The 12236-nt window shown below is 35.6% G+C and overlaps 1 long non-coding RNA gene across 1 annotated transcript in view; it reads right to left on the minus strand.

The window, feature by feature from the left end:
• Window positions 1–12236, minus strand: part of LOC139362086 (uncharacterized) — a 134375-nt gene that overhangs the window by 60981 nt on the left and 61158 nt on the right. Inside the window, exon 2 of the long non-coding RNA XR_011620423.1 lies at window positions 1286–1348. This is a non-coding gene — a long non-coding RNA (uncharacterized lncRNA). The remainder of the gene's footprint in view (window positions 1–1285; window positions 1349–12236) is intronic.

Here is a 12236-nt window from a genome sequence, read left to right on the forward strand (position 1 = left end):
TTATTTTAAGTTCAGGGGTATGTATACAGGCTTGTTACATAGGTAAAATTTTTGTATTTTTAGTAGAGACAAGGTTTCCCATGTTGGCCAGGCTTATCTTGAACTCTTAACCTCAGGTGGTCTGCTCACCTTGGCCTCCCAAAGTGCTGGGATTACAGGCGTGAGCCACCGCACCTGGCCAGCAGAAGCTTTGAGATCACATGGAGCAGCTATCTCAGCAACCCAGCTGAACCCCCAACTGTTGCCACCTGGGTACAGCTGCAGGAGAGAACCTAGGCAAGACCAGCACATGAACTCCAGCTGAGCCAAGGGGACCAACGGATCTATAAAACATGGAAAATAATTTTTGTTTTGAGCCTCTATGAGTTGAAGTAGATTGTTATGGAGTAAACAATAGCTAAAAAAGAACTGCTACTTAGAAGTTGCTCTTGAAATACAAAACTAACACACGTGGCATTGGCTTTGGGGTCTAGAGGTGAGCAGAAGCCAGAGGATTCCGAGAGACACGTTAATACAGATTAGAAAGACAGAGAAACAATTGGTTTTGGAGGCCGGAAAAAGACAACTTGTGCTATGAAGTGCTGGAAAGTTTGGCATCAGGGTTGCTGGCAGTACTGTGAAAATTTATACACGTAGTTGATCCTCATTATTCATGGATTCTGTGTTTGTGAGTTTGCCTGTTTGGTAAAATATTTGTAATCCCCAAGTCAATACTTGTGGCACTGTCATTTGTAGACATGTGCATAGCAGTGAGAAATCTGAGTCACCCAACACTACGGTCCAGCTGAGGCGAACAGGGCAGTTCTCCTTGTGTTTCAGCTCCCCTACTCTATGTGAATGTTCTTCTTGCAATCTATTTAATGCCACAATTTTTACATTTTTGTGCTTTTTATGGGTGATTTCACTGTCTAAAAATGACCCCAAAGCATATTGGCGAAATGCTATCTAGTGTTCTAAAGTGCTAAAAGGCTATAATGTGCCTTATGGAGAAAATACATGTTAGATAAGCTTTGTTCAGGCGGGAACATAGGAATATTGGCTGTGAGGTTTGATGTTAAATAAATCAAAAGTACATATTAACTAAAATTGCTTTATACAGAAATGCACATAAAACAAGGTCATGCATTAGTCAATTGGCAAAAATACTGTGAATAGAGGATCATGGGAATCTAACCCTGTATTTCCCTTGGGCCAATGATTCAGTATTCACTAATTCAGTGTTCACCAGAAACTTATAACATTACTACCTCAAATAAGGAGAAATGGCTTACACATAAACACATACCTGTAGACACAGATAAGGAGATTTCCAGATAGAAGGTTGGTAACGCTAACTGATTTCATGTACCTGAGCGTACAAAAGGAAAAAAAATAGTATTCAAGTATTCAAGTAAAACCTTAAAAAGTATTTCCAACATGTGGCTTGCAGTTTGGAAAATAAAGTGCTTCTTAGTCTCAGATTAACCAGATATCAAAATACTATTAAAACATAATTTCTTTGTAGCAATTGCGAATGGGAGTTCACTCACCCTTTGGCTCTCTTTGTCTGTTATTAGTGTATAGGAATGATTGTGATTTTTGCAGATCGATTTTGTATCCTGAGACTTTGCTGAAGTTGCTCATCAGCTTAAGGAATTTGGGGGCTGAGACGATGGGGTTTTCAAAATATACAATCATGTCATCTGCAGAGACAATTTGATTTCCTCTCTTCCTATTTGAATACCCTTCATTTCTTCCTCTTGCCTCATTGCCCTGGCCAGAATTTTCATTTGAAGTTCTGTGTCCTGTGTTGAAAAGGAGTTGTGAGAGAGGGCATTCTCGTCTTGCGCCTGTTTTTAAATGGAATGCTTCCAGCTTTTGCCCATTCAGTATGATATTGGCTGTGGGTTTGTCATAAATAGCTCTTATTATTTTGCGATAACGTTCCGTCGATACCTATTTTATTGAGAGTTTTTAGCCTGAAGTTCTGTTGAATTTTATTGAAGGCCTTTTCTATATCTATTGAGATAATCATAGAGTGTTTGTCATTGGTTCTGTTTATGTGATGGATTACATTTATTGATTTGCATATGTTGAACCAGGCTTGCATACCAGGGATGAAACTGACTTCATCATGGTGGAGAAGGTTTTGATGTGCTACTGGATTCGATTAGCCAGTATTTTATTGAGGATTTTCACTTCAATGTTCATCAGGGATATTGGCCTGAAATTTTCTTTTTTTGTTGTATCTCTTCCAGGTTTTGGTATCAGGATGATGGCTGGCCTCATAAAATGAGTTAGGGATGAGTACCTCTTTTTCTGTTGTTTGGAACAGTTTCAGAAGAAATGGTACAAGCTCCTCTTTGTCCCTCTAGTAGAATTCGGAAGTGAATCCGTCTGGTCCTGGGCTTTTTTTGGTTGGTAGGCTATTAATTCCTGCCTCAATTTCAGAACTTGTTATGGCCTATTCAGGGAATACAACTTACAAGGGATGTGAAGGACCTCTTCAAAGAGAACTACAAACCACTGCTCAAGGAAATGATCGAGGACACAAACAAATGGAAAAGCATTCCATGCTCATGGATAGGAAGAATCAATACCAGGAAAATGGCCATACTGCCCAAAGTAGTTTATAGATTCGATGCTATTCCCATAAAGCTACCATTGACTTTGTTCACAGAATTAGAATAAAAGTACTTTAAATTTCATGTGGAACCACAAAGGAGCCCGTATAGCAAGACAATCCTAAGCAAAAAGAGCAAAGCTGGAGGCATCATGCTACCTGACTTCAAACTATACTACAAGGCTACAGTAACCAAATCAGCATGGTACTGGTACCAAAAGAGATATATAGACCAAGAGAACAGAACAGAGGCCTCAGAAATGACACCACACATCTGACCTTTGACAAATCTGACAAAAACAAGAAATGGGGAAAGGATCCCCTATTTAATAAATGGTGTTAGGAAAACTGGCTAGCCATATGCAGAAAACAGAAACTGGACCTCTTCCTTACACCTTATACAAAAGTAACTCAAGATGGATTAAAGACTTAAACGTAAGACCTAAAATGATAAAAACCCTAGAAGAAAACCTAGACAATACCATTCAGAAGATAGGCATGGGCAAAGACTTCATGTCTAAAACACCAAAAGCAATGGCAACAAAAACCAAAATACACAAAGGGGATCTAAATAAAATAAAGAGTTTCTGCATAGTAAAAGAAACTATCATCATAGTGAACGGGCAACCCACAGAATGGGAGAACATTTTTGTAATCTAGCCATCTGAAAAAGGGCTAATATCCAGAATCTATAAATAACTTGAACAAATTTACAAGAAAGAAGCAAACAAACAATCAAAAAGTGGGTGAATGATATGTCTCAAATGAAGACATTTATACGGTCAACAAACATTTGAAAAAAAAGCTCATCATCACTAGTCATTACAGAAATGCAAGTCAAAACCACAATAAGACACCATCTCATGCCAATTAGAATGGCGATCATTAAAAAGTCAGGAAACAACAGATGCTGGAGAGGATGTGGAGAAATAGGAATGCTTTTACACTGTTGGTGGGAGTGTAAATTAGTTCAACCATTGTGGAAGACAGCATAGCGATTCCTCAAAGACCTAGAACCAGAACTACCATTTGACTCAGCAATCCCATTACTGCATCTATACCCAAAGGATTATAAATTATTCTCCTATAATGATGCATGCACACATATGTTTATTGCAGCACTGTTCACAATAGCAAAGACTTGGAACCAACCCAAATGTCCATCAATGATAGACTGGATACAGAAAATGTGGCATGTGTACACCATGGAATACTATGCAGCCATAAAAAAGGATGAGTTCATGTCCTTTTCAGGGACATGGATGAAGTTGGAAACCATCATTCAAAGTCAACTAACACAAGAACAGAAAACAAAACACCACATGTTCTCACTCATAAGTGGGAGTTGAACGTTGAGAACACAAGGACAAAGGGAGGGGAACATCACACACTGGGGCCTGTCAGGGGCTGGGAGACTAGGGAAGGGACAGCATTAGGAGAAATACCTAATGTAGATGACAAGCTGATGGATGCAGCAAACCACCATGGCACGTGCATACTTCTGTAGCAAACCTTCATGTTCTGCATGTGTATCCCAGAAATTAAAGTACAACAAAAATTAGTTAATTAATTAATAGAACTAACATATAATCTAGCAATCCCACTTTAGTGTTTATATCCAAGAAAAATGAAATCAGTGTCTCAAAGTGATATCTGCCTTTGTATGTTCATTGCAGTATTATTTACAATAGCCAAGATATGGAAACAATCTACATGTTCATTGATGAATGAATGATTGAGACATGAATCTAGAGAACATTAGGCTAAGTGAAATAAGCCAGACACAGAAAGACAAATATTGTGTGATCTCACTTATATGTGGAATGTGAAATAGTCAAATTCATTCAAGAAGAAAGTATATATACACACACACACAAACATATATAAAAATATTATATGTAGCATATATATGTTACATACACACATACATACATACACAAAATAGAAGATCTTCAGGGACTTAAAAAACAGCATGGTACCAGTATCAAAACAGAGATATAGACCAATGGAACAGAACAGAGGCCTCAGAAATAACACCACACATCTACAACCATCTGATCTTTGACAAACCTGACAAAAACAAGAAATGAGGAAAGAATTCCCTATTTAACAAATGGTGCTGGGAAAACTGGTTAGCCATATGTAGAAAGCTGAAACTGGATCACTTCCTTATACCTTATACAAAAATTAATTCAAGATGGATTAAAGACTTAAATGTTAGACCTAAAACCATAATAAGCCTAGAAGAAAACCTAGACAATACCATTCAGGACATAGGCCTGGGCAAGGACTTCATGACTAAAACACCAAAAGCAATGGCAAAAAAAAGCCAAAATTGACAAATGGAATCTAATTAAGCTAAAGACCTTCTGCACAGTAAAAGAAACTACCATGAGTGAACAGGCAACCTACAGAATGGGAGAAACTTTTTGCAATCTATCCATCTGACAAAGGGCTAATATCCAGAATATACAAAGAACTTAAACAAATCTACAAGAAGAAATGGAACAAGCCCATCAAAAAGTGGACAAAGATATGAACAGACACTTCTCAAAATAAGACATTTATGCAGCCAACTGACACAGGAAAAAAATGCTCATCATCACTGGCCATCAGAGAAATGCAAATCAAAACCACAATGAGATACCATCTCACGCCAGTTAGAATGGTGATCATTAAAAAGTCAAGAAACAACAGATGCTGGAGAGGATGTGGAGAAATAAGAATGCTTTTACACTGTTGGTGGGAGTGTAAACTAGTTCAACCATTGTGGAAGACAGTGTGGCGATTCCTCAAGGATCTAGAACTAGAAATACCATTTGACTCAGCGATCCCATTACTGGGTATATACCCAAAGGATTATAAATCATGTTACTATAAAGACACATGCACACATATGTTTATTGTGGCACTATTCACAAGAGCAAAGACTTGAAACCAACCCAAATGTCCATCAATGACAGACTGGATACAGAAAATGTGGCATGTGAACACCATGGAATACTATGCAGCCATAAAAAAGGATGAGTTCATGTCCTTTGCAGGGACATGGATGAAGCTGGAAACCATCATTCTGAGAAAACTATTGCAAGGACAGAAAACCAAACACCGCATGTTCTCATTCATAGGTATGAATTGAACAATGAGAACACTTGGACACAGGGCGGGGAACATCACACACTGGGGCCTGTCGTGGCGTGGGGGGATGGGGGAGGGATAGCATTAGGAGTAATACCTAATGTAAATGACGAGTTAATGGGAGCAGTAAACAAACACGGCACATGTATACATATGTAACAAACCTGCACATTGTGCACATGTATCCTAGAACTTAAAGTATAATAATTATAATAAATAATAATAATAATAAATAATATCCTGGATTGATTTGCAAAAACGTGGATGAACCTAGAGGACATTATACTAAGTGAAATAAGCCAGACAAAGACAAATATTGCATGATATCACTTTTGTGTGGAATGTGAAATAGTCAAACTCATACAAGCAGAAAGTAGAATGGTAGTTGTCAGGGCCGGGGACAGGGAAAAATGGAGAAGTTTTGGTCACGGGCTACCAAGTTTCAGTTTGCAAGATGATTAAGTTCTGAAGATCCAATGAGCAACATGGTGACTATAGTTATCAATACTGTATGGTGTACTTAAAATTTGCAAGGAAGATGGATCTTAAGTGTATTCATCACATGAAAAAAAAAGCAGAAGAAAAAAATAGTAACTCCTTGAAGTGATGAATATGTTTATTAGCTTTACTGTGGTGATCATTTCACAATGCATATATGTATCAAAACATTGAGTTGTACATCTTAAATATAAACATACAATTTTTATTCAATTATACCTCAATAAAGCTGACGGGGGAAGCTAATATAGTGAAGAGAACAGCAGAAAGATGTCAGTTCGATTAGGTCAATGACTGATTTGGAAGTCAGGAAATGGTGACGGACAGTAGAGACAAATTATTTCAGAAGTTTAAATTTTAGGAGATTAACAAGAATGGGGAAAGTGAAGTATCCAATGAGGCCGTTTTCGTGTTTGCTTGCTTGTTTTAATGGGAGAGTCCTAAAGGAAACAACAACAACAACAAAAAACACAAGCTTTATTAAAATGGGAGCTTAATATATAGGAGAAAGAAGGTATAAACTTTTATGTAAATTTCCTGCAGTGAAGTTGAGATCCGAAACACCAATGGAAGCATCCCGCTTAGATGAAAGGCGGACATTGCCTTGACATTGTTAGTAGCAGGAAAATATAGGATGTGGACAGATGTTAGTCTGTGTGTATATTTGGTATCATCACGTTGAGAGAGTTATCCTCTGGCAAATTCTTTTTTTCAGTTAATCAAAAGGTGAATAGTTACTGAAACTGATTGAGGACGATGAGAAGATTGAAAATTTCAGTAGAGTGGAGAAGGTTTGAAGAGGGCATTGTTTAAATGGAATTATGGTCAGTTTTTCAAAGCCATGTACTAATACTTCTGAGCAACGTTGAGGGTCTCATTTAAGATCAGTAATCACACATTTTCAGTGAAACCAGGAGGCTCTAGTAGCTAACTCCTTGCTATATTGCTGGATTACTTGGGTTCTAGTACAAATAAATTGTACGATAGGTTTCTTTCAAGATAGGGATTTTGTCAAATGGATACAATTGAAAAACAGAGAGTCTTGAAAGTCTGTGATATTGGAAAGATAATTCTTGGAAATATGACCCAATTAATCTGAGACGAATAACAAGAAAATGAAAAAAAAAAAAGGAGATGGCCAATGTATTAGGATAAAAAATTTCAATAGACTACAGTTTGATTGCAGTGAAAAATTACAGTGGGAGTACTTAAATAAACAAAATGTGAGAGAAACCTGTGGACACAGTGGGCTGCTGAAGATATTAGGGCAGATAAAATGGAGTAGGAAGTTGAAAGGGAATAAATGCGGATGACTCTGGAGATAAGAAGGTCAAGAACGACATGTGAGGTTAAATAAACCACTTGAGCATTTAAATGACCCAAGAAGACAGCAATGCTTCTGTTCTTAAGGAGAGTCTGTAAAATATATGTTGAAATCTTTGAAAGATTAGAGAGAATTATCTGGAAGCCATCAAATGACAATAACAAGGAGGGATTAAGTGACATATATGAAGGTCTTAACTATGTTTGGTTTTTAGTTTTATGAAACACTGGATGACAATGATCTGGATTTAACAATGAGGGGAGGAATAACATAATTCTCACCTTATGTCCTTGAAGTTTGAAAAAAGAAACAGGCACTTCTTGGAAATATCATGCTCGATAAATTTTCACATGAAACAGGGGGTTTCACTTAAGATAAGGACATTAAGAAAGCATTCTTAGAAAAGTTTGCAAATTGAAGGGATTTTGCTACTTATGAAACTGTGATTCTGGTGGGCACAGTGAAAGGATTTCTATAGTGAAGCAGCAGATTAAGGGTGGGGTCTGAATCAGTACAACAAAGAATTTAGGGGATGTTTTTGGAGAATTTATGATGTAGGGCTTACATGTTTGTGCTGAAAACAGAGAGGGAAAACATGTATTAATTTAGTCTGCAAATTTGATTTCAGGAGAGTGGATATTAAATGGCTGTTTTCTCTTTTGGCAAAAGTGATGGTAAACACAAGGGTCACATATTTCTCCGGCTAGCATGCTCACTGTGAGAGGATCCAGAATTCAGACTCACATTCTGAGTAGGTTGGACTGTCAATGGTGAATGCAAACATTATCAGCAGCATTAGTATCAATAATACAACACATACTATATGCCAAGGCAATGCTGTCATAGTATATTATAAATAGTAAGCTTATCTAGACTTATTTAGATCGCTCAACAACTCTGGGACGCAGTACCTACTATCATTACTACTATATGGGGGAGAAAACTGGAGAATGCAGGGATTAAGTCACTTCCTAGGATCTCAAAGCTAGTAAGTGGTGAAGCTGAGATTTGAAATCTGGCGGTAAATATTGATGAAAAGAAGTTAATAGAAAAAGTGAGGTTGTAGAGACAGGAGAAAGAAGGTAGATATACAGGAGCAAAGATGGCTAATCACAATCAATACCTCTCTTCTCTTTATTCTTTAAAATAATTCAAGTTTTATTCCAGATGATGATGTTACAATTAAAATATTTTCTTTCCCAACCTTATTTGTATTAGACCTTACAATATGACTTTGTTCTCCCCAAGAGTAGAGTGTAGAGTAGTAAGAAGTCAGCTTACTCATTTGAAATGAAGATCTCTTTTGCCCTCCTATCTGTCTCCTTCTTCTGATTTTCAATGCAGACATAATAGCTGGAGCTTCGATAGCCACATTGGACCAAAGGTACCTTGAGGGGTGGCACTGAAAAGTAGGATCCTGGATCCTCAGTAATACCCTGAAGATGTCAGATTGCCCGGCACTTCCTAACTTCAGAACTATTTTGTATGAGAACAAAATATACTTTTTGTTTTAGCCATTATTTCAATACTTTTCTGTTAAATGCAGTAAATCATTATGTAAAGCCAAGAAGATAAGGTGTCCAGAAGCCAGTGAAAAATACTATTTTTAAAGTGAGAAAAATGCTGGTACTTTATTAGAGAGGAAGTAAGACAATGACTGAAATGTGCTTACTGGATAAGCCCATTTATGCCTAGAGTTCCATTATTGGAACGCTAAGCTTGTGGGAATTATTTATATCTTACTGCTCTAGGTCATCATCAAGGTCTGATTTTTCACACACACACACACACAAAATTTCAACCTCAGGCATAAATAGGTTAAACAAAAGGGGGCCATTGATGACTTTAGCAAAAAATGTTTTAGAAGTATATAACTTAAGGTAAAGACAACAGTGATTGTAGAAGTAGTAGATTATAGCAAATAATAGCAAATAGAAGATAAGAAAATAAAGACAATTTGAGTATATAATGTACTAGAAAATTGTCTCTGAAGGAGAGTATAGAGATGAGTTGGTAAATGGAGGGAATATAGGATCTAAAAAGGTCTATGTTTTCGGTTTGTTGATTTCATTTCATATTAAGAGAAAGAATAAACTAGGACATAGTTTACTTATTTTCCAAATTAAAATCCAGTGCATTTTCTTTCTGACATGGTAGAAATTATAAATACATATAATTTAAATATATATGGGGTGGCGAGGGAGACAGAAACAGAGAGAGACAGAGACAAAGTAAGAGGCATTTTTAAATGGTGCAAATTTCTATTATTTGTAATGCTATGGGTGAAATTTCCAAATAAAGTACAATTAATTTAAGAAGACCTTCAAATGAAATAAATAAACATAACAATTAAAGACAGATAGATAAGTGCCACATATTATAGCACAGGATTAAGTTTGCACTTTCATAGCCTTAATTTGCAAACTCTTGCTAGTTATTGCTAATTATGTCAGAATATTTTTAATAAAATATGTTTATCCTTGTGATTCAACTCACTTTAGTATGTCACTTGACTTCCAACTTCTAAATAAGAGTTATTCTATGAGAATATTTTAACAGTGAAATATCTGAAATTGAAACAGAATTTCATGCTGCATTTGAGAAGATTTCAAGAAGATTTCTATAGCAAATAGTTTAGCTGTCACTACATTTTCTAATAGATATTTCACCAGTCTGCTGAAATTTCATCCTAGAAAAATAGTATATGGAATAAATTTATCTCATGTTCTGTTTTCCCTCAAAATACTAGTTTAAAAAAAACCTACAAATTTTTACCATGTGCTCCTTAGAACATCTTTATACCTAAGATCCAGAAAAGTATGAAACGTTTGTTCAGAAGAGACAAGCAGCCTACACATTAAATTATTGGCAGAATTAAGTTAATATATTTGTATTTTAAACTCATGTAGAAAATAAATTATAGATTCTACATTGAGACCCTACTGGGTGCATTATCAGAGTTATAATAAGCAATAACATGATTTCATATGCTTAAAGATTATGAACGAAATGTTTTAAAATATGAAATAGTTTTGGAGGAAATAAAATCACTCTTTTTTACTGGTCTATCAATCTTCTAATAATGGATCTTCAATAAAGTTTTAGAAGTCTTTCCCAAACTCTATATTATCACCCTTAGACATAGAGGGATGCATGTGAGGCATAACCTCTGTTATATCCTTGTTATGCTCATTTGTCTGTCTTATTAAGCTCATTACAATAAAAATGGATAAAGATAATGTATCTAGTGATTTCCAAAATTAGATATAATTTTAATTTTCCAATATCCAATATACATTCCCACTTCCAAACAATATTCCTCCCAAGATAATATTTAGTATAAAGAAATACATATGTGAAATTATGTCAATTGATTTTTCAAAAGGCATTTTCATTTATACCTGAAAAATATTTCATGAAAGATACTTCTTTTTTATGGTTTATTTACTTATTTTATTATACTTTAAGTTCTGGGATACATGTGCAGAACATGCAGGTTTGTTACATATGTATTCATGTGCCATGGTGGTTTGTTGCACCCATCAACCCATCATCTACATTAGGTATTTCTCCTAATGCTTTCCCTCCCATAGCCCCTAACCCCCCATACAGGCCTTTCCTGTTCCCCTCCCTGTGTCCATGTGTTCTCATTGATCAACTCCCACTTATGAGTGAGAACATGCAGTGTTTGTTTTTCTGTTCTTGTGTTAGTTTGCTGAGAATGATGGTTTCCAGCATCATCCATGTCCCTGGAAACATATTTCTTTTTTATTTACCTTGTTAAAATTATTGCCATCTTAAAACTATGCCCAGTCATCACCAACATGTAAGAACTGAGGAAATATAAGAATGTAAGACTTCTATGTATGTATTTATTTATAGTTATTTCAGTAGATAATATGCACAAAGTGGTTTCCAAAAATTGTAAATGATACAAATGGGAATACATGAAAAATCTGTTTCTTACATCTTAGTCCTTCATTTTCCCAGAGGCAACCACTCTTAGTAGTTTATTATTTATTATTGCAGAGACAATTTGTGAAAATATAAATGAATCACTATGGAAAGAGATAGAGAATCTTTCTAACAAATGCAAAATGTTGCATATTTCTGTGAATGGTTAAACCGGCATCTTGCTGTATTTAATGAAACCAAATTTACTCCAAAACCCATCATTCCCCACTATTCCCCTGACCCTAGCCAAAGCAGTACCCATAACCACTTTAGGTCACTTTACATTGTTTTATCTTCTCTACAGTAGTTCACTCTATTTTAGATTATCTTTTACAATAATTATTTTGCTTACATTTTTGTTGCCTGTCTTTTACTATTACAATTTAAGTGACTTAAGGTAAGGGACTCTATCTCATTCACTATTGAAATCCCTGGTGTCTATAACAGGACCTAATAGACACTAAGGACTGATGTTTTTCTATTTTGTTTCTTTGACTCAATAATATATCTCAAATATCATTCAATCTCATAGAAAATAATTTTACTTGACTATGTAGCATTTCATTGTAGGAATACACTACAGTTTATTTTATTAACTACCTAATAATAGACATCTATCTTGTTTCTATTATTTTGCTAAGGCAAATAATGCTGCAATAAATACATTGGCATATATATAGTTCACATGTAAAAGAACAACTGTTGGATAAATTCCTAGAG

Source organism: Macaca nemestrina, chromosome 2, assembly GCF_043159975.1.
Source record: "Macaca nemestrina isolate mMacNem1 chromosome 2, mMacNem.hap1, whole genome shotgun sequence".
Taxonomy (NCBI): Eukaryota; Metazoa; Chordata; class Mammalia; order Primates; family Cercopithecidae; genus Macaca; species Macaca nemestrina.